The sequence below is a fragment of the Ursus maritimus genome, unplaced genomic scaffold (assembly GCF_017311325.1).
Source record: "Ursus maritimus isolate PB19 unplaced genomic scaffold, ASM1731132v1 scaffold_3, whole genome shotgun sequence".
In the NCBI taxonomy this organism is placed as follows: domain Eukaryota; kingdom Metazoa; phylum Chordata; class Mammalia; order Carnivora; family Ursidae; genus Ursus; species Ursus maritimus.
This window is the reverse complement of record NW_024425563.1, coordinates 76641445-76662179: the sequence shown is the minus strand read 5'-3', so window position 1 is coordinate 76662179 and position 20735 is coordinate 76641445.

Below are 20735 nucleotides of genomic sequence, written 5' to 3'. Positions count from 1 at the left end.
CACTTGCCCAGACATTGTTACTGGAGTCTTTGCATTCCGTATTTCTCCCATATTAAACATATAACAATTAATATATTCACCTTTATTTTTCATTTATCTTTTTTAAAAATACAGTGTCTGCTCTACCATGTTAAAGTCTAAATTTGGAATTCTTAGAAAGTATCGTTAATAATGCTGCTTAGTAACCGAAGAATGATTCAGAGCAAAACTGCCATCAAGCACCTAAATCCTTAATTACCATGGTTGTTATTTTATTTTTATAACTTGCATTACTCAGTTGTCTTTATCTCTCATTTATTGTTTTCAAAAAAATTTAAGAACCTTTGAAATGCAGTCAACTTCTCAAGCATGACACTTGGAGTCCTTGAAGAATTGTTAGTGATTGAAAAGAGAGTGCAGATGGGTTGTGTATATGTTGGATCCTCCTTGGAAGCCAGATTATTTTCAAGACAGAAGATCAGGAGCGTAAAGACAAAGTTACACGAACTCAGGAAAGCATGTGTGCAAACATATGTGTGCACACCATCTCCCTCTCTGTCTCTCCCCCCCCACTTTCTCTCACAAACACACATATATACCTTAAAGTAACATATTAGAAAGTATTTTTTTAGATAGTCAGAATTAGAAGCATGTATAAGGTGAACATTTATTCATAGCACTTATATAAAGACAAGTCAACATTCCTAATTATTTAGATGGCCTTCAAAACACTCTCCCATCCTTCCCACACATAATGCCCACTTCCCCGTTACACAGACCAAGAGCCTTGTTTGGCTTCCTCTAGTAATACCACATCTTGGAAAGGCCTCTGAAAAACTGCTCCCCAAATTTTCAGTTCCTTTTTCAAATACTACATCAGAAATTGAGAGTGTCTGATCTTTAATATGACCCAGCAGGATATCTTTTGCCTCCCTATTCTAGAAGTTATAAATAGAACTCAAAAATTCAACTACATACTTAAAGTAAACCTCTTTCTATAATAAGGCTAGAAGCTGCTAGAAGCATTCTAAGGGCCAAGACCACATGAATGTGGATGTCTCAAGGACATGGTTACTTAACATGACTATAGTTTTGGCGGGGGATGGGGAGGATAATATGTTTCTGTAACACTATGCTATTGCATCCTGAAAAACATCTGAGACTATCAGAAAATAAAAGCTGGCATCAGACGGCTACATTACTCATTTATATTCATTATATCCACAAATATTTATTGAGATCAAGTAAGGGAGACTGATATGTCACTTATGGGAATCTAATGGGTAAGAAAGTTTGGATTGGTAAGGACAAGTATCAAATTAATCTGTAACAAATATGTGTGTACTACACATACACACACACACATACACATATAACATCCTTCTTTCTTTTGTAATATAATAGAAGTGTTTTAGGGGTTTGGTCATCAATTGTACCAGTTCTCAGAAAATCCTGAAATAAAAAAGGAAAATGATCTAGAAACAAGTTTTAACATAAGAGCCTCTTCTCTATGAGATAAATTATTTCTTCATATATTTTCCAGATACCTAATATATTTCTGTGATCCTACATAACATATATTATATAGTGGGTATAAAAATTCAGATGGGTAAAGCATAGTTCAACATAGATGAGTGAATTAATATAAAATATGGGGGAAAAGTGTTTCATTTTCTTTGTCCTATTAGAAGAGAAACTGACCTGATATGCTATTTATAGAATGGACATCAAGTTCTGAAATGCTGCTTTTTTCCATAGCATATTTTTGGGAGAGAATAAGAAAGCTTCAATGATCACAACATTAAAATGTCATAAAATATGGAATCTAACCTAAGAAGTAGTTCTGTCTGTGAGCTTGCAGGTCCACATTGTTTATTGATTTTATCCTCTTCTCAAACCATATGTTAAGTTACAAATTCTGAAATTGCTTCATTAAATCACATTTTTCTTCTTTTATGTGTCAGTTACCTATTGAGAACATATGTTATCTCAACACACTAATGCTTACTCTCAAGTCATATGCTATAAGCTTAATGCTCTGAAAAAATAGAGAAATAAAAATGTCACCATGTTCTAGCTGAAAATAAAATTTCATCAAAATGATATTATAAACATTTAAAATTTAAAGCAAAACTTACAATGACGTAATAAATCCAGAGAGTTCTTGGACATAAAAGGAAATACTAAAGAGCAATGGCAATGTATTTCCCTCTGTATGAAGTCATTACTTACTCTTTTCTTGATCTACACAGCTAAGAAAACTTAGAGCAAAGATTTGTGTTCAACTCAGCTAATGGTAGTTCCTTAAGCGTTAAGATGGCTCTGAACTTACTCTCTTATTAAACAAACCATTTTTTATTTCCTTTTTTATATGAGAGATATAGCATTTTAAAATAGGTTTCACTATTAACTATAAGAAGGTGTGTATCTCTGTACCATTATCCCACCCATTCAATTTCCACTTTCCTCCCTTTTCTATTCCTTTCCTAAATCTGCATTAAATTGCCAGTATTTTTGATACACTGTCTTTTAGCAGATTTTTCTAAAACAAGAACAACAAAACATACAGTTAAGAGACAGTAAATGAATGTTAAATCATCTGCACAATAGGTTTTATACTGCCAAACATGGATAGAGACAAAACAATACCGCTGGGATTTTTCTGCCTTTGGGGCAGGAGGGGGAAAACTACTCTTTCAGTTAGATCATTTTTTTTTTTTCCAGTTTTGTCCAAGAAAGAATTTGATGCTGGCCCTTTTAGATATGATTCTTTACAAATGTCATATTTTCTGAGTCAATATGTTATGTATGCGCCACCACAAGAAACAAATATGCATAGTTGATACTGCTAGAGAAATGGAGGGGATAACAATAACTTAGAATCACTAAAATCATGTCATTTCACCAAAAATGATATGGAAGTATGGTTTTATTGTTCTTTTTATCATAGCAAATTTTATCCTTCCCACCAAGTCATGAAATCAATTTATCTACCACTGTAACTTCATTAGAATAAAACATAGCATCTGCATACCAGACTTTCATGACTGGCTTAGGACAACACAGATTATTTCCAGTTAAGATTCTCAGGGAAATTAAGTACACAGAATGGAATTCCCTAAATTAGAAGGTCTATAATATGAGAGTAGAAACAACTGCTTTAACCAGAAAACAAGTCTCCAGTGTTTCACAACTTCAGAATAACAAAAACAAAGCTGCTTTTGAAGTCCTTGGCTCTGCTCAATTTCTCACCCATTTTGTAGGATAAGATGATTTCATTCATTTGATCAACTAGAAATTTAACCTATAGTCAGGTATAGATATATACCATATTTATATAGATTGATTCTATAATATTTAGATAGCCAGACTACATAAATGTTTTTTTTTCTTTCTAGAAGCCTTAATTTATCAAGTCAATGACTACCTTTTAAATTATTCTCACCACAATTTCTCAGTCTCATCATGTCATTTTCTTTCTTTTTTTTTTTTTTTTGGTGTTTTCTGTATTTTTAAAAATCTGATCAAGGTTTCACATTATATTGTTTCCACTTGGAACATTTTCTGTCTGCTAAGTCTAGATGAAACTAAGGAAATTGAAGAAAGCTAAAAAATATATAAGTCCAAGTTAAAATGTTTTAAACAAAAAGACCAGGAATAAAAGACCAATTTGTAAGTGCTTGAGAATGTAATTTCTTACTATATATTCCCTGGTCAATAAAATGTGAATGAAAAACCTGGTTGGTCTGAAGTACTCATGGCCTGTGTAATGAGTACTATAAAAGGAAATAAATGGAAATATCCTAGAATGAAAGGAAATAGCTAAGGCCTCCAGAAATGGCTTTAACAAGAAATAGCAATGCTATACAAATCTTTGCAACCTTTCCCATCCATGCATTATGTTTTACAGATCTTCTTTACCCATTGTGCACAATAAATGACATAGGTTTTTAAATATTAAAATCATGTTTTTCTTTTGAAATTTATTTCAGTGTTTTAAAACTTGTTTTAAAACTTGGCTCGTATTGATGTTATAATCTATGCAATATAATGAGTTTAACTTGCCATTTAAAAAGACAATTTAGCAGTAAGATAGCTATTTATTTATTGTACCTCAATGCTAACTAATTTTACTTCTTCCAATATATATGTTATAATTGATTTCAAAAGCAGACCTTCTTTGTTTGAGTTTACCCTAATTCCAAGAGTATAAACAGGGCCCTAATTTTTAACCTAGTCTGTATTACAAGAAAATGGCCTGGACCCTACAAGGTAGTCATAAATATATCTTTAAACATCAAAGTTTCTGAAATGTGCTTTTTAATTATAACTGGTGATTTAGTAGAAGCCTATTAAGCGAATGTAAATTGAATTCCATAAAGTAAAACTAAATCATTGTGAAATCAAGACCTTTAGAACATGCATTTTAATGAAAAAAATATGCAGTTTTCAAAGTCTGCTTTTTTTTTGTTTGTTTTTCATATAAGTTTTGCACCTGCTAAAAGTATGGCTATAAGAGGATTTCATTTGAGTCATTTAGTCTAATTGTTTTATTTATTTTGATTTTTGAAATATCCTCAATTTAAGTATATACAAATAATAGAATTATTTTATTATGAAACACAGTTTTAAAATGATAAAACATTTATTTTTGATAAGCCTGCACAATAATATGTAAGTTTTTTATGATGTTGGAAAAGGGATACATTCTGAAATTCCAGGTATGCATGTTATTCTAAAAGTTAAAAAAAAAAAGTCACTATTCAGGGGCACCTGGATGGCTTGGTAGGTTAAGCATCGGACTCTTTATTTCAGCTCAGGACAAGATCTTGGGATCCTAGGATCAAGCCCCTCAGTGGGCTTCCTGCTCAGTGGGAAGCCTGCTTGTCTCCCTCTGCCTCCCTCCCCATCCATGTGCTCTCTCTCTAAAAATGAATAAATCTTTTTAAAAATAGTCTACAAGTTTAAATAACCCTTTAAAGTTTCAGAGATCACGGACTAAAACTAACGCTGAATTCTAAAAATGTACAGCTATAAATATCTTTTTAAAACTTTTGTTATCAGGAATTAGAAGTTTAATATATGTTTTTTCTATATTTTGTCTTTTAGCCTGAATACTTGAAATGCTCTGCAACTTCATATGCTTTGTACAAATTTTACCGTGAGAGAGAGTTTTCAACAGTCCTTTTAAGCTATACAAGTATACTTAGCTTTTGCTCTAAAACTATGATAAGGCAGAAAGCAAACAATAGGAATGAGGCAAAACAGCATATTCTAGTTTGGTTGTCATATATTCAGCAGTAGTGGAAAGAAATTAAATTGTTCAAAACAAAATTAGAACTGGGTTGTCTTCATTCTTTCCCACATCAAATGTAATTGACAGTAAATTTTGAGACATGAGGACACCAGGTAAACAAATACGCCACTATCAAAGGACTGAAGGAAAAAAATGATACAAAAGAGGTATCACTGTACGTAATAATGTCAGGAAAGGCAAAAGAGATTTTTGTGATACTATTTCAGTGCATATGCTAATAACCAGAAACAAAGATGGTAAAGACATGTAACTTTAGGAAAAATTTTCACAATCAGTGTAAGAAATTAACCAGGAAGTTAATTAGAAAGAAATGTATTTAATCATCACAGAGAGCAATGGGTTAGTTTTATAAAGAGAAAAACAACGTAATTTCCTTTCTTGGCAGGGGCGGTCAAGCCACAGAGGCAGGAAGAAAATATAAGACCTCAGATCTCCTACAAAAAACTTCCTAGATTTGGCCAATTTATTTTTTCCATAGAAGATGGGCTTAATTAATTTTGTATAATTCTTAGAGATCTTGTGCTCCAATTTTTGGGTGGTGTAAAACTGATTGACTTTCAAAGGCTAGTGTTAATTAGTGTTAATTGGTTCCTGTGGATATCAGAAACTAGTAAGAAAAGAAAAGAAAAGAAAAGAAAAGAAAAGAAAAGAAAAGAAAAGAAAAACCCTAAAATATAAGCAGGGGCCTTTAGAGTTTAGAAGAACTAGATCTTGGGGAAAAAAAAAAAAAGCTGTTTTTCACAATTTCTGAAGTAGCCACCAAGGAGAACTCCAGGAGCTGTGAGTTCTATTGGAGATTATGATCCAGGGGAGGGATGGCTAATTAGGAGCATGCTCTCATGAAGTGCTGAGAGAGTTTGTCTCGCAGGAGTGTAGGTCAACGGATTCAACAAACTTTCACAACTTGGAAGAAAGAATATCTTATGCATTGGGAGACATGATGTAAAGTAGAAACCAGTGATTATAACATTCCTAAATGATAGGCAGGGACAAATAAAAATAACAAAACAGAAAAAATTTTAAAATATGAACAGCTATGGCACAGTGAGGGGAAATTCTACCACTGGAGCAAAGGAGCTAGGCATGTATGTAAATAAATACACCTATTTTTACTAAGCATAGGGATTAGGTCTTTTAAATATGAAGCAATAGTTTATATTCAAAGAAAAAGAATAAATAGGCATCATTAGGAAGAAGAATTCATATAAAATAGGAGAATCATTAACTAACAATGCCCTGATAATGATGAATCTCATGACATAGAGTAGGAGGCTAAGCCTTCTGGAAAAGTGCACTGAGCAAGGAGAATCCCAAGAAAAATTCCTATTGCTAACTCATGTGAATACAAATGACAGAGTCAAAAATGCATCTTCAGGGTTAGGCCTGAGACATTGACTGAAGGACTTGGGGGAGGCGGCTGTGTGTGTACTTCACTCTTCCTATGCAAAAACTTCACAGGAGAGTATAAGAAGGTGAGCTTGGCTCTAGGCTTTCCCTTCTTCTTCTTCTTCTTCTTCTTCTTCTTCTTCTTCTTCTTCTTCTTCTTCTTCTTTTTTGCTTTGTTTGTTCTCTTGTTTTATAGTAATATTTCTGTAGCTTTATATGATATATTTAATGATTAGGAATGGGCTGTCTGAAGAGAATCTCTGAGAGAAATGTCCTTCCTTCACCACTAAAGATCTGGATGGCCTTGAATAAGTTATTTAATTCCTCCAAGACTCTGTTATCATATTCATGAAAGGGTAATAATAATAATAATAATAATAATAATAATAATAATAGTGCCTATGTCACAGTGGTGTTGAAAGAATTAGATAATTCTCAATGCCAACCACGTAATAAGTGCTTAACAAATCTTAACTTTCTCATCATTATTCCAGGCTTTTATAGGTCCACCAACAATACTGGTAGGCCTATTTGAGCATTTGTTATAAAAACATCAGAAAGGATGCTATTTGACAGAATTGCATAACAACAAATTTGATGGTGACCAAGAGCAAATATATTGCTGTGAGATCATCCTCATCATACTTCCTAATCTCACTTTCGGGTACAGCTTCTCAGAAAAATTCACACCCTTGAAGTTTCATGTGCCCAGTGCATACGGAATGCCTTTTTATATTTATAAAAAATTCTGTAAATGATTAGTATTTATATACTTACATGGAACTACACTATTTTCATAGGTAATTTTACATTTTCATCGTGATATACTTACACATTTTTTGGATACTAGGGATGCACATAAAAATGTGAGACCAGAAAGATAAAAATGCAGTTCAAACAGCAAACGTAAATTGTCCAAGTACAAGAAAATGGGTTAACTGAAACAAATTATAGCATAAAAGAATGTTGGCTGAGACAAGCAAACCAACTCAGTAGTACTTGAACACATTTTAAGAATATGACAATTAAGAACTTCATGAGACTTCTGTCAAAAATCAAATGAATTCCTTGATTCAAACTTTATATATGTGCACCCATCTGCTTCATGTGGGTTTCTTCAGAAGCAATCAGTGTGTCCGCAGACCCTGCTATGGAAACCTACCAAGTGTCAGAGACACACTCTGAAAACCCAGTCCCAGAGCGTGGGCTCCCCGAGGGACTGAGCAGGCAGAGAGAGCCCTGCAGGGCACCTGCCCAAAAGAAATGCTCATTCATTAATCTAGGTAGGGAAACATGCTGTACATCAAATAGATGACGAAAAAATGGGAACGTTACAAACTAAACAGCAGTGTGGGAGTATACCACTGAGCAACAGCCGGAGGAAGGAAATGGATGATGTGACCTGACACAGATCACCGAGCTGCCTCAGAAGCCAAACAAAGTAGCAATGGGAGAGTCAGTTATAGACATCTGCTGAAATTCTCTTTCAGCAAAGTCACATCATCTGACAAGTTCCTGACACACCTTATTGAAAATTCCATCCATCAAAGATAAAGGAAATGAATTATTTGGGAAATGACTACTCTGGACCTAATTCTAACCAACAAAGAATTGATTCATTAAGTGAGAGAAACAGGAACCCTGAGAGAAAACAGTTCAGGGGCCTAAAATTCCATAATAGCCCAGGAGATGGAGACTGGATTCTCACTCTTTGCACTGTTGGACATTTGGAAACACACATCCATGTCCCAAAGGCAATCACTGGTAATTCTGAGGAGCATTTCTTCCAGTTCCCCAATGCTTTTTTTAAAAAAAAGTTTTAACAGCATTATTTATTCCTGCTCCAGTAATTTTTAAAACGTGTCTGCAGATATTTTAATGGATATTAAAACATACAATTTTGTATCTTTTTATATTCTATTTTATAATGTAAGCATGTTTCCATTTAACTAATGTAATTAACCTAATTTGGATGGCTATATCACTAAACTTTATAGTTTGGAGAACTTTGTGACTGTTACTTTCATACCCAGTCTAGTCCTGCTTAATTATACAGCAACCATGCCGCTTTTGTGACACTGAATATTAATCCCAACTCCTGGTAAGGCCCTGACTGGTTGAGGACAATGGTTCTCAGAGTGCGATCTACAGACTGTACAGATCTACAGAATGTGACCCTCAGGAACTTTTAAGGGGCTCTGCAAGGTCAAAACTACTTTCAAAATAACATGAAGATATAATCTGCCTCTTTTACTCTCATTTTCTGATGAGCATACAGTGTTGTCTTCCAGACGCTACAGATGGGTGCTATCACCACAGATTGAATAAAGATGCAGATATGAAAATCCAGCTACAAAGCCAGATATTAAGGAAATGTTCAAAAATACAAAACACTGCTACATTCTCACTCATTTGTTTTAGAAATTTTTTTTCATTATAGTATGTATTTGTATTAACATGTGATTAGTTTATTGCAATTTTAGATAAAGTAATGGATACATATTTTTCAATGTGTTTTAATTTCTATTACGGTACATATTGACAGATATAAACAAAACCTTTTAGTGTCCTCAATAATTTTTAAAAAGTATAAGTTTCTAAGTTAGGAAATTTTATATGTTAACATACTCCTTTGTCATATTCCCCTGAAAACACTTTCTTAATTTATAGTTTGCATACAACATTGGCTAAACAGATAAATACTTAAAACAATTTTTTCAAATACAAACTTTTAATTTTGTGTTATCAAGCATTAATTCTTTCTTTACAGTATTTTCTTGTCATTTAAACTTAGCCATTCATCACCATTTTGGATTTAAGATACATTTATTATTCTTTATTTCTAGTATTTTAATCACTTGACTTTTTTTACATTTAATTATGTTAGCCACCAAATTTTAAAAGTATATTTCTTACGGCATTAAAAAACGAAGCATTTTGTCACCCAAGATATATTTTATTATGTGACATAAGACCCTAAATATTTATTATCTTTCCAAATAGCAAAAATCAATTTTCTATTAACATTACTACGCTGTTGTTTTTTGTTTTGTTTTTGAGTAATAGTTATGGATGAGAGGCAAAATTTAATATAGAAGAGAAGGAAAAAAGAATCGAGAGTAACTTCTGGAACTGAAAGAGGTAAGTTCTGAATAAAAGGTTCAGGTCAGGCAGGCCCTGAGGACACAGGGAGACATTGAGGAGGGAGGGGAAAAAAAAAAAACACAGAACAAGGGGGGAAAAATGAGGTGGAATTGTGGAATTGTTTGCATTCTTTAGACCACAAGAATGAGGGCAGTTAAAAAGTTAACACAAATGCCTTGGAACGAGCAGAGTGACCATTCTCCATCCCAGCTGTGATATGTACTAACTCTACTCCTACTAGCCGGCAATGGGATCCTGCGTTACCATTACCTCCTGGTTATGACACTACAAAGGGAAATAAAAAAAAATACAGTTATATAAATACAATTGGGAGTAGAGGTAGAGGTGAAAGAGTGAGTTCAACCCTGCAGTGAGAACTGAGGAGTGCTTCGGTGGAATCTACACCACAGGAAAGTGAATGACATGCCAAGGAAGAGTACTACATACCAGAGTCTCCTTCAGCCCAGGAGCTAGAGATGATTATTTTACCCAGTTTCTTGAAACACTCATGCTTGGAAGGGAATCCCATACATATTTAGAGTTTGGAACCAGAAAAAAGATTTATTCTTTTGGTGCCTTTATGGTTCAGAATAGTCCAAGTTTGAGGACTCTGGGTTTGTGCTCTCTGCACTTATTCCAATTATGCCAGTTTTCTACTTGAAAAAGAGATGGAAAGAATTTAAGTAACTTGGTCCAAGTCCCAGAACTTAAGTGGTGAATCTGGGCTTCAGACTTTTATCTCTTAATCTCCAGAAAGTATTCCCTAAAGCAGTCCCTCACTTTTGGAAAGACTCTTCTTTTCAAACTACAGCTGACTATGCCCCCTACTCTGTTATTTGATCACTGATAGGCTTATCCATACTGGGGACTACACTTCAAAGGTGACTTCAAGTTACCCCTTGTTATTGATCATATTCACATTTTGCATATTTTTTCCTTTGGGAACAACTTCATTGAAGTTTTTCGTAAATGAATGACATATTTCACATATTTTTTTTTAAATAACCAGAACCAGACACTTCTCTGTTAGTGAGATCCATATAAGCATCATAAAATAATACTTCTGTAAGGGTATGATAAGTAATTCTGAGAAATTGTGAAGAGATAACGAACCTGTGATTGGTATCATTAATTTAGCTCATATTTGAAATATTTTATCTTGGTTAAGATAAAATTACAATATTTAAATTATATGATAATTTACATTTGAATAATTATAACACGGTTATAAAACATGGTTATTTAATTTAAACTAGCTATTAGGGATACCACTGTTCAATTACTTTATTTGAATATTATAGTTACTAGTGGGAAAAAAAAATGAAGGCTTTTCCACTGCCTTTTGAAAGCTTGCATTGAAGCCATCACAGACAAATTTTTATTTTAAAATATTAAAAGATTCTTGCTCTTATTATGTATCAAAGACCTACATATCCCTTAGTTATTGATTTCACTGTACCCTATGATCAGATTTAACAAATAGCCAGAGTAGTACATTGCAGTGCTCCAATAATGAAAATTGGCTTCATTATATAATTATTAAGACCCTCAGAGATGCACAGACCTAAAGCAGGCCCATGGAACCTAGTTTTAAGTAAAGCAAAAATATATCATCCCTCTTATTAATCTGACAGTCTAGTGGAGAAACAGATGCTAAACAAACAATTACAAGAGTAGTAAGTGGTACAAAAGTGTGATATTAATAAAGTAAATTATGATGACATGATCAATATTTACTAATACAGTAGATTTCTCCTCTTTATTAATCAATTAAGCTTCTGAAAAAAAGTAGCATAGTGGAAAATGCATCCTTGATGTCCAATTCTCACTTCACCCAGTACGACTCTGGAGGGTACAACCATGCTTCAAGCCCAAGCAAGCAAGAACAGGGAGCACATATTCTTTCTGCCTCAATAGCTGAGCACTCCAAGGCAGAATTACTTTGGCTCTCTCAAGAGACTCACTCAGTTCATCCATAAACAACAACTGAGAAAAGGCCTTTCTGTTCAGTGCATATCCACATGTCATTTTCTAGGTATTTTAAGATAACAGGCATACCAACAGGTAAACTGTTAACCAAAACTAACCATAAATATGATAAAAAATCATTTATTTGGTTATGTAGGATTTTTCATTGTGCACTCATTTAATGATGGCAGAAACTTACAGTTCTTAAGCAGGCTGATACTCTAAATAATTTACATGTAAATCATTTACTATTCAAAAAAACCCAACAAAACCCCCACAAAACTTATAAAGTAGGCTCATCTCATTCCAAGTTTTGTTTTTGAGCAAATTGAGATCCTGAGAGCTTAAGCAGTATGTCCAAGGTCTTGACAATAACTATGAAATACGTCCATTAATCTACTAACCCTGCTCTCCATTTCTCCCTGTTCAGACCCTGTCAACACAGGATATATAAAGCAATTGGCAGGAAAATCCTTTTAGGAACTAGGGGTGGACTGTAAGTAAAAGACATTTTCTAGTAATATATCAATGTATAGGTTATGTGTGAAATGATCAGTTATGGGGTTATCTCCATAATTTAGTCTAATTATTAAATTTTCCAACTAAAGAAACAGGCCAGTAAATGCTAGTTGTTTTATTTTCGGTGATGTACAATTGTTTTTAAACAGAAGTCTTCTTAAACTAAACCTGTAAACTCTCCAAAACAATCTATACAATGTGTGTTTATGTCTCTGAGAATTCTAAAATGTATCTAAAGAGTAATGTGCATAAATCAAACATACCTTCTTATAATATAACTGTGAAACAATAGTTCTGCTAAAAATTTCTGTGGACATTCAAAAGACAGATTTGTTACAGATGTTCAAAAAAGATGGTGATCTAGTCTAGCTATCTCCAGCTAGTCCAGTTATTTCGGAGAGAGAAAACTAGATTTGAATTAAGGTTTCACAAGAGTCTAAGCTTTTTGATAGGGCCTGTGGAAGAGAAACAACATTCCAGACGGAAGTGGAACTGAAACATATAGGTGGGAAAGCAAGAGATACACCTGGAATAATGAGTAGACCTACCTACAAAGAGAGAAGTCAGGTTGCAAATGTAGGTTGAAATCCAAGTATGAAAGAAGAGATTAGGCTAAAGAGATTGGTCTTACTTCTTTGGGAGCCATTCAATTTCCCTCAGTCAAATCTACAATCATGTTTGTTTAAAGGGATCTCTAAGAAATCTTGGGTTTGTAAAGTGTTGGACCTTCGTAGCAATATGTTCAATAAGTGTGTAGTAATTTTACAAATACTCTATGGAAAGTACTGAAAATAAAAAACATCACTGAGGCAGAATTAATGCTCTCTCGGACATTATGGTTTACTCCAGTAAGTAAGGGAGCACAATGTAATGCTATAGGTGGTATGAAAAATGAAACACATGACAAAATATTTAAGCTTATGTATAGCTAACAATCCAAAATATTTTTTAAATATAGTGTAAACCTCAAAAAGTCCATTTTTCTTTACAACTTCAAGAACACAATGGAAGTTCATTTATTGTATTTTTAGTGAATCTCGCTCACCAAAACAGTGAGTTTCTGACTAGAACCCAGTATTTTTCCATTATATGTAATACTTTTTTTTTTTTTTTGCAACCCAATAGAAGGTGACTTATATGTTAAACTTACTTATGGAATTAAACCATTGTCTTTTGTTGATGAATTGTGATTCAAAGCATGTTTATTTTTCTTTGTGAGGAGGATTAGGAAGACAAAAATCATTTTACAACCAAGGCAGTTATTTTCTGGAACACTGAAATATCACGTCAGCAGGTCAGAATTTGGATTTGGATTTATTAATTGTATGGGCTTTTTTGGTTTGTTTGTTTTTGGCAGCATCTGAAGTTACATAATACTTTCACAATCTTGTTATTAAATAAAAATCCATGGATTTTATATTGGGAGATTTTTTTATTTCTCAAGACACTGACTTCCATGTTTTCTCAGAGATGTGGCCAAATGATTATAAAAGAAGCACTTGATACTAAGAATATGTGTTAATTATGTATTTTTTAGAAGTTGTTAAGAATTTAGGTAACATGTTCATTTTTGTTTACTTTCTTGCTATTGTTGTTTTATATTGATCTTACCTCAGTTATTATATAGCCTGTGTGTGTGTGTGTGTGTGTGTGTGTATTTTTGTGTATTTTCTTTTTCTCTCTGTATTTGTGTCTACATAGTTACTGTATTTTATCTCAATGATGTATCTTTAGATTTTTTCCTTCAAGTATGTATCCAGCCCTGAAACTGAAGTTATCATCAGAATACAATGTTAATTTATCACATTTAGAATTACAGTATTGTTGTTCTCACTGAAAACAATAAACTCACTTGGCCAAGACTACATCCCAATGGAAATCAATAATTATAGAGATGGACACATAAAATACAGAAACCTATATTTGGAGTCCAAGCAAAACCTCAAACCAGCTCAGAGCCAGACATTTTACAAGTTTAGTATGTCTGGGAACTTTTTTTTAGGAAGAATGCATTTTAATATCCTGTGTTCCATATAGACTTATTTTTAGGGGATTTTTACCAAATGTATATTATTATCTTTCTTTGGAATCAAGTAGAAGAATCATTTTTAGTCAGGCCCAGAAATTAATAATGTACTGTTGAAAATGACTTTTGATATTTAAAGTACTTTGTTCGTCAGCTTCATGACACCAAGTGATAAGAACAAAGGCAAGTAATATTTGTCACTGTTTCATGAAGAGACACTGAGATGCACAGTGTTCATGAGCCTTTACAAAGAAGCTGCAGACCTGGGACAAAAGAAAAGCCTCATCTCTGGATGCTTAGAGCAGGCAGTCTTATATAAATACCATATTTAACACCCTCATTCTGCAAACTAGAAAGGACATGTGTGTGTTTCTAACCTAGGTATTTGAAAATGTGAATTGATTTGTTTAAAATAGATGAATTGAACATATAGTATATGCTAGATGGCAATCCAGATCCTGTGAGTAAAAAGGTGAATAAAATAAAGACTCTACACTCAAAAATATGTCATTCTTTTAAGTGGCAACAGATAATAAACAAATGACCAAAGAAATACAGTGTTAGGTAGTCGTAACTGTCATAATGACAAATAAAGCAGTGTGAGTAGATACTGAAGGATGGGGATTATTTCCTTTAGGCTGGTCAGGGAAGGCTTCTCTAAGGATGTGGGGATGTGAGATGGGGGGGAGGGAAGACAAATGCTGATATCTGTCATGGAACATTCCTTGTCATGTTCCAGGAGCAGTGAGGAAGCCGGCTTCGTTCAGGTGGAATCAATAGCAGGAGGAGAGGTCAGAGATAGTCTGAGGCAACATGAAGGTCGTAAGTACAAAGTCAAAATTTTATTTTAAGCTATGCAAGAGTGCCACTGAAGTGTTTGGCAATGAAATTAAATTATCATATTGATATTTAAAATACTTGTTCTGGCTGCTGTGGGGGACTACAGTATAAAGGCAAAAGTGAAAGCAGTAAGTTCAGTGGAGGTAAGAGATGATGGCAACCAGACGGAAGAATAAGAGGTAGGAGTACTGAAAAAGGGTACGTTACACTTGTATAGAAAAGCTCTACAGGTATAGGTCAGTACCAACTGTAAGTCATTCAAAAGCAAAAGCTTTTTTTCCTGAGTTCCTGTTATTCAGAGGATACAATGTAGCACTGTGGTTATAAGAAGTCATAATAGTACAGTCCTCAAGTAATAATATGATGTTTTACTAGTCAACTAACATTGTTTTTCATTCTTTATAAGTTGTGAATACATACATGTGTGGTAAGAGAGTAACAATATAACTCAGCAAATATTATATTACTTTATAAAAATTTATAGCTTACCAACCTAATAGTCTTCTTTATAACAATCATTATATTAGTCAAGTAAGTATACCTTTACTAACAGAAAGCAATATCAAATTTTATTACTAATTAGTAAATTAATAATTTTCTACTAGCAAAAATTAGTAATATAGGTATTAGTTTTTCAGATGACAGCTGGATAATCATGGGCTAGGATGATTCTGAAACACCATCATATAGAGGGTAGACATGTTATTTAAAGGATTGGGATGTATAATCTTTGGACAAGCTGGGAAGTCATCCCAGGTAGGAAGAAAAAAACCTGCAAAAATAAAGGTGAGATGCTGACTGTGGAATCGTGGGTGGCATGACTAGGCCAGCTGGACTGAAGCACAGAATCTTACTGGACAGAAGTGGGAGATAACATCAGAAAGGTGGGTTGTGGCCAGACTCTTGAGAACCCGCAATGACAATCTAAGAAACTAGTAAGTAATTTACCCTGCAGGCAAAGAAAGATCTGGCAAGTTTTGAGTATGAGCCTGAAATGGTGAAAGTTGTGTGTAAGAATGTCTGAGAAATGAGTGCAGTAACATACGCAAACTACGATTCATATACCTCATCTCCGCACTGTGGTATACGTGCTCCGGAGCTCCAGAGCGTCGTTAGAGATTTAGGGATGTGCATACACGTAGGCCAATACCTTATATTATTAGTACACAGGTTTCCCTCCATAATTGCACAGTTTAACAGATACCTCCTTAAATAAAATATGGAACATCTATGGAAATTATAGATGAATTATAATTTCTAGCAAACTTCAAATAGCTAGACTTTAAAGACAATTAAAAAAATGTAAAACATACCAACCACCTTGGTTGCTCTGTTGAACTCCTATTTCAGCCATGGTCAACCTAGTTCCTTCATTTTCTCAATTCTCCCATTTCACTTTTGTAATTGTGAACAGTGGCCCATTTTAATATACATTATTTTATTTACATTTCAAATTTACTTTTACAATATATATTTTTATTTCCATTCTATGGGGGGGGAAACTGAAATTCACAGAGATGAAGTTGTAAGATATGACATTTCTTTAGTAACAAAAGATGAGGGGGGATAAAAGATGATTACATAAACCGCAAGTTAATACAGAATGCTCCTAGATAGAGGCAGAACTTCCCAGGGCCCCAGGGCTTCCCATGACAACAAAAGCAATGGATGGCACTACCTACCCAAATAGAAAAGGGGTACAGATGACAGATACATAATACATATATACATACATGCATAAATGATGTGTGGATAGATAACATATATGTAACTTACTTAACATATATACATATATGTGTATACAGGCTATATGTACTTATGTCATTATACACACATGTGCATATATGCACATACATATGCACACAGACGCATGTATGCAGACATTCACATGTGCCCAGAAACATCTATCTTAAGGATTCCACTTTTGCCATTTTCACAGGAGAAACATACATCAGATTGTATAATAAATGCTGACAAAACCTCTTTCCAGTATTACTTCCATTGTCTTATTCCTTCAGCAACTTGTTACATTATCAGATATACCCATGTGATAGCATGTTAATGGTTACTACTGGACGAGATGTAACATGTCTCAGACTTTTATCTATAGTAGGCAATAGGGGAGAGGCAGACAGATGAGACATTTAGAACAAGTGGAATTTAAAGTTACATTAATAATATCCAGAATTTGTAATTATCTTTAGTTTCTACCCTGATGCAGAATACTTTGATTTTTTTTTTAAAGATTTTATTTATTTATTTGACAGAGAGACAGCCAGTGAGAGAGGGAACACAAGCAGGGGGAGTGGGAGAGGAAGAAGCAGGCTCCTAGCGGAGAAGCCTGATGTGGGGCTTGATCCCAGAACGCTGGGATCATGCCCTGAGCCGAAGGCAGACGCTTAACAACTGTGCCAAGTGTTTCTACGAATCAAAAGTTTACATTTTCATGTCAAATTGGATGAGCTATTGAGGTCTTAATTATTGAGATCATTGTGTAAAATTATAACATTTAAGAAAATAAAATATTAAAACATACAAACATTAATTATAGATATTGAATTATTTGTATCAAAACAAGCTGTATTTCTCACAGAAATTAAGAAACAACATTCCATATATTTGAATTTGGAAACATGAGTGGACAGTTGATTGGATTTTTCACTTTGCCTTTAGATATTTATTATTTTGAACACTTTGGCTATAAGAATGTAAAGATATTAATAATTTCCTTAAAACTGTTTCAGGTTCTACTCAGACTGAAACACAAAGCAAAGAGTTATATGCCATTAGAAACTGTTTCCTCCCATTTACATGCCAAAGGGCCTCTTTTCTGGGAATACTTCACATTTCCCTTTAATACTTCAATTATTGTCCCTTTGACTATGCTTTGTTTACTTATTTTTACACTTATGTTGTTTTTATTTTTTATTAATTCATTTTTTTTAAGTAATCTCTATGCCCAATGAGGGGCTTGAACTCATGAACCCAAGATCAAAAGCTGCACGTTCCACCTGCTAAGCCAGCCAGGTGCCCCAGTTACGTTTTAAAGACTGTATTTATTTATTTGAGAGAGAGAGGTGGGGAAGAGGAGCAGAGAGAGAGGTACAAGCAGACTCTATGCTGAGCACAGAGTCTGATGCAGGGCTTGATCCCAGGACCCTGAGATCATGACCTGAGCCGAAATCAAGAGTCAGATGCTTAACTGACACAGCCACCCAGGCGCCCCTGCCCCAAAATATTTTTAAAAATAGTCTTCAAAGCAAAGCAAGCAAGCAAACAAAAATTTTTTATGTTTGAACCTTTACCAAAACCAGAACATTCTTGGCAAACTGGTATTTAAAAAAAACAAAAAAATACCTCTCTCCTAAGGCCAGGGAACTCTTCTTTGACACCTTGGAAGCATTACAGATCTCTCTCAGGAATCACTTTGTTCTCTCATCACAAGCCACTCACAGCACTATTAACTCCCTCACTTCTTCCCAAACTGGATACTCAGAGATTATTTCCACTATTTGTGTGTGTAAATTTGGCTCATGTCTTCTCACTCTGTTCAGCTGCCTTATCTTTTTAGACAAACTATGTTCACCTCCTCAGCTGCTTTAGACATTTCCGGCTTTCTATCTTCAGTCATACTCCTGGGCTATGATTCCCTCCTCCAATTTCCGCTTAACTCACTCTGAGTGAGTAATAGTCACCTTCGGATCGGGTTCCCCAGCAATCAAGTTATTTTTCTTACAGACAATTACTCTCAAATGTTCTTCTTAAACATGAAGATTTTATTGAGAATTCTGGATTCTACCGTTTTCATGCTTACGTGACACAGCAGCCACAGATTTGGAGGCTGTGGCATGAGGTTGAGTGGGTGGATACAGTGGTGACTAGTTTAATGAGTCACTCACAGAGAGGTTTCAGTGCTGAAAACTGAACCCAGAGAGACACACAAGAGGTTCTTGAAGAACATGAGCAATATCATTTTATGGGAAGAAAACACCTGACCAAAACCAAAGTCTGCAGCATCTCCTCCCTCCCTCCCTCCCTCAGGAAATCAGAAAGCCATTCTATCCCATGATCGAATATAGATTAATATTTCAGTTTGGAACTAGAATACATTTTCAAATTAAATGCAATTGTTTTGGTGGCAGTTTATATCTAGTGCCCCCCATACTTCCTCCCTTCTTATCCTCATGCTTTTTTTCCATGTAACTTGCAGTTCACCCCAAAAAGCGGACTGATTTATTTTCTTCCTCCGGCTATGAGTTAGGTCACGAGATGTATTTTGGCCAACAGAATGAGGCAGAGTTAACAATGCATCAATTGCAAGGGTAGGAAATGTTATGTGTTCTTATTTTCTCTCTGGTGCTCCTGACATTGCCATAAGAAGGTCATGCCTGGGCTAACCCACTAGTCTCAGAAGGATAACAGAAATAGGTGGAACAGAAGTGCCCTGGATAAGCTGCCCCAACTGAGCCCAGATCACGTTTTATACACCCAGACAACCTGCAAAAGCTAGAAAAGCTGACTTTAGATAAACCTGAGCTTACCAAGTTGATGGCTGTTTCAAGACACTGAATCTGCAGTGCTTTCTTATGCCATAACAGTTATTCAATGCACACTAAAGAGAATAGTCTGTCACAAAAGTACAGAAATGAGTTTCTTACAAGCTTGCCTAAATTCTGACTTCACCATAATTATGTGAATATTATCCTAAACTAGGTATCTTTCACAGAATGTCTGCAATCTTTATAAGGAGAAAATATGAACAAGAACCTTTTATTACGGAATTCAGTAACAGATTATTTGCTCAAAAATAATATAAGATCAACTTAGACTTACTCTGATCTAAATTTATATTTCATTACAAAGTAATTTATCAGTAAAATTAATTTTCAGAATCATGCCTTTGAAGGGCTGGCAAGGACCTAAATTTGTTTCTGAATCTCCAAATGCAGACAGTATATCATGGTGGTTAAGAGAACAGAATTGCTCATAAAATCAAACGTTGGAATGATGGTTACCAGGGGTTGATGGGAGGGGGAAATGGGGAGTTATTAATCAATAGGCATACAGTTTCCATTAAGTAAGATAAATAAGCCCTATAGATCTGCTTTACAACATTGCATATATAGTCAACAATAACTTATTATACACTTAAAATTTGTTAAGAGGATAGATACCAAGTGCTCTTATCACAATAAAAACAAGACAGAGAGAAAGAGAGAAGAATTATAATCATACAATTGTGGATATAAGCCCAAACATGCTACTCATTGGCTATTGATCCTTGGAAAGTAATTAAAATTTTCTGAGCTTCACTTTTTTTTATTGTAAAGAAAAATATTAACAATAGTATTTAATCGTTCATGTAATGCATATACAGCACTTAGCCTACGATGTAGCAAATAAAAATGAGCATTATTATTTGCAAAGAAAGTTTAAATTACATTCATTAACGTTGTGGTGTTTATCTTTATTTTCCATACTATCTTTTAAAAAGTAATTTTCATAAATATGCATGAGATGAGATCGGCTTAAGGAATGAAGTAGTTCAGCAAGAGA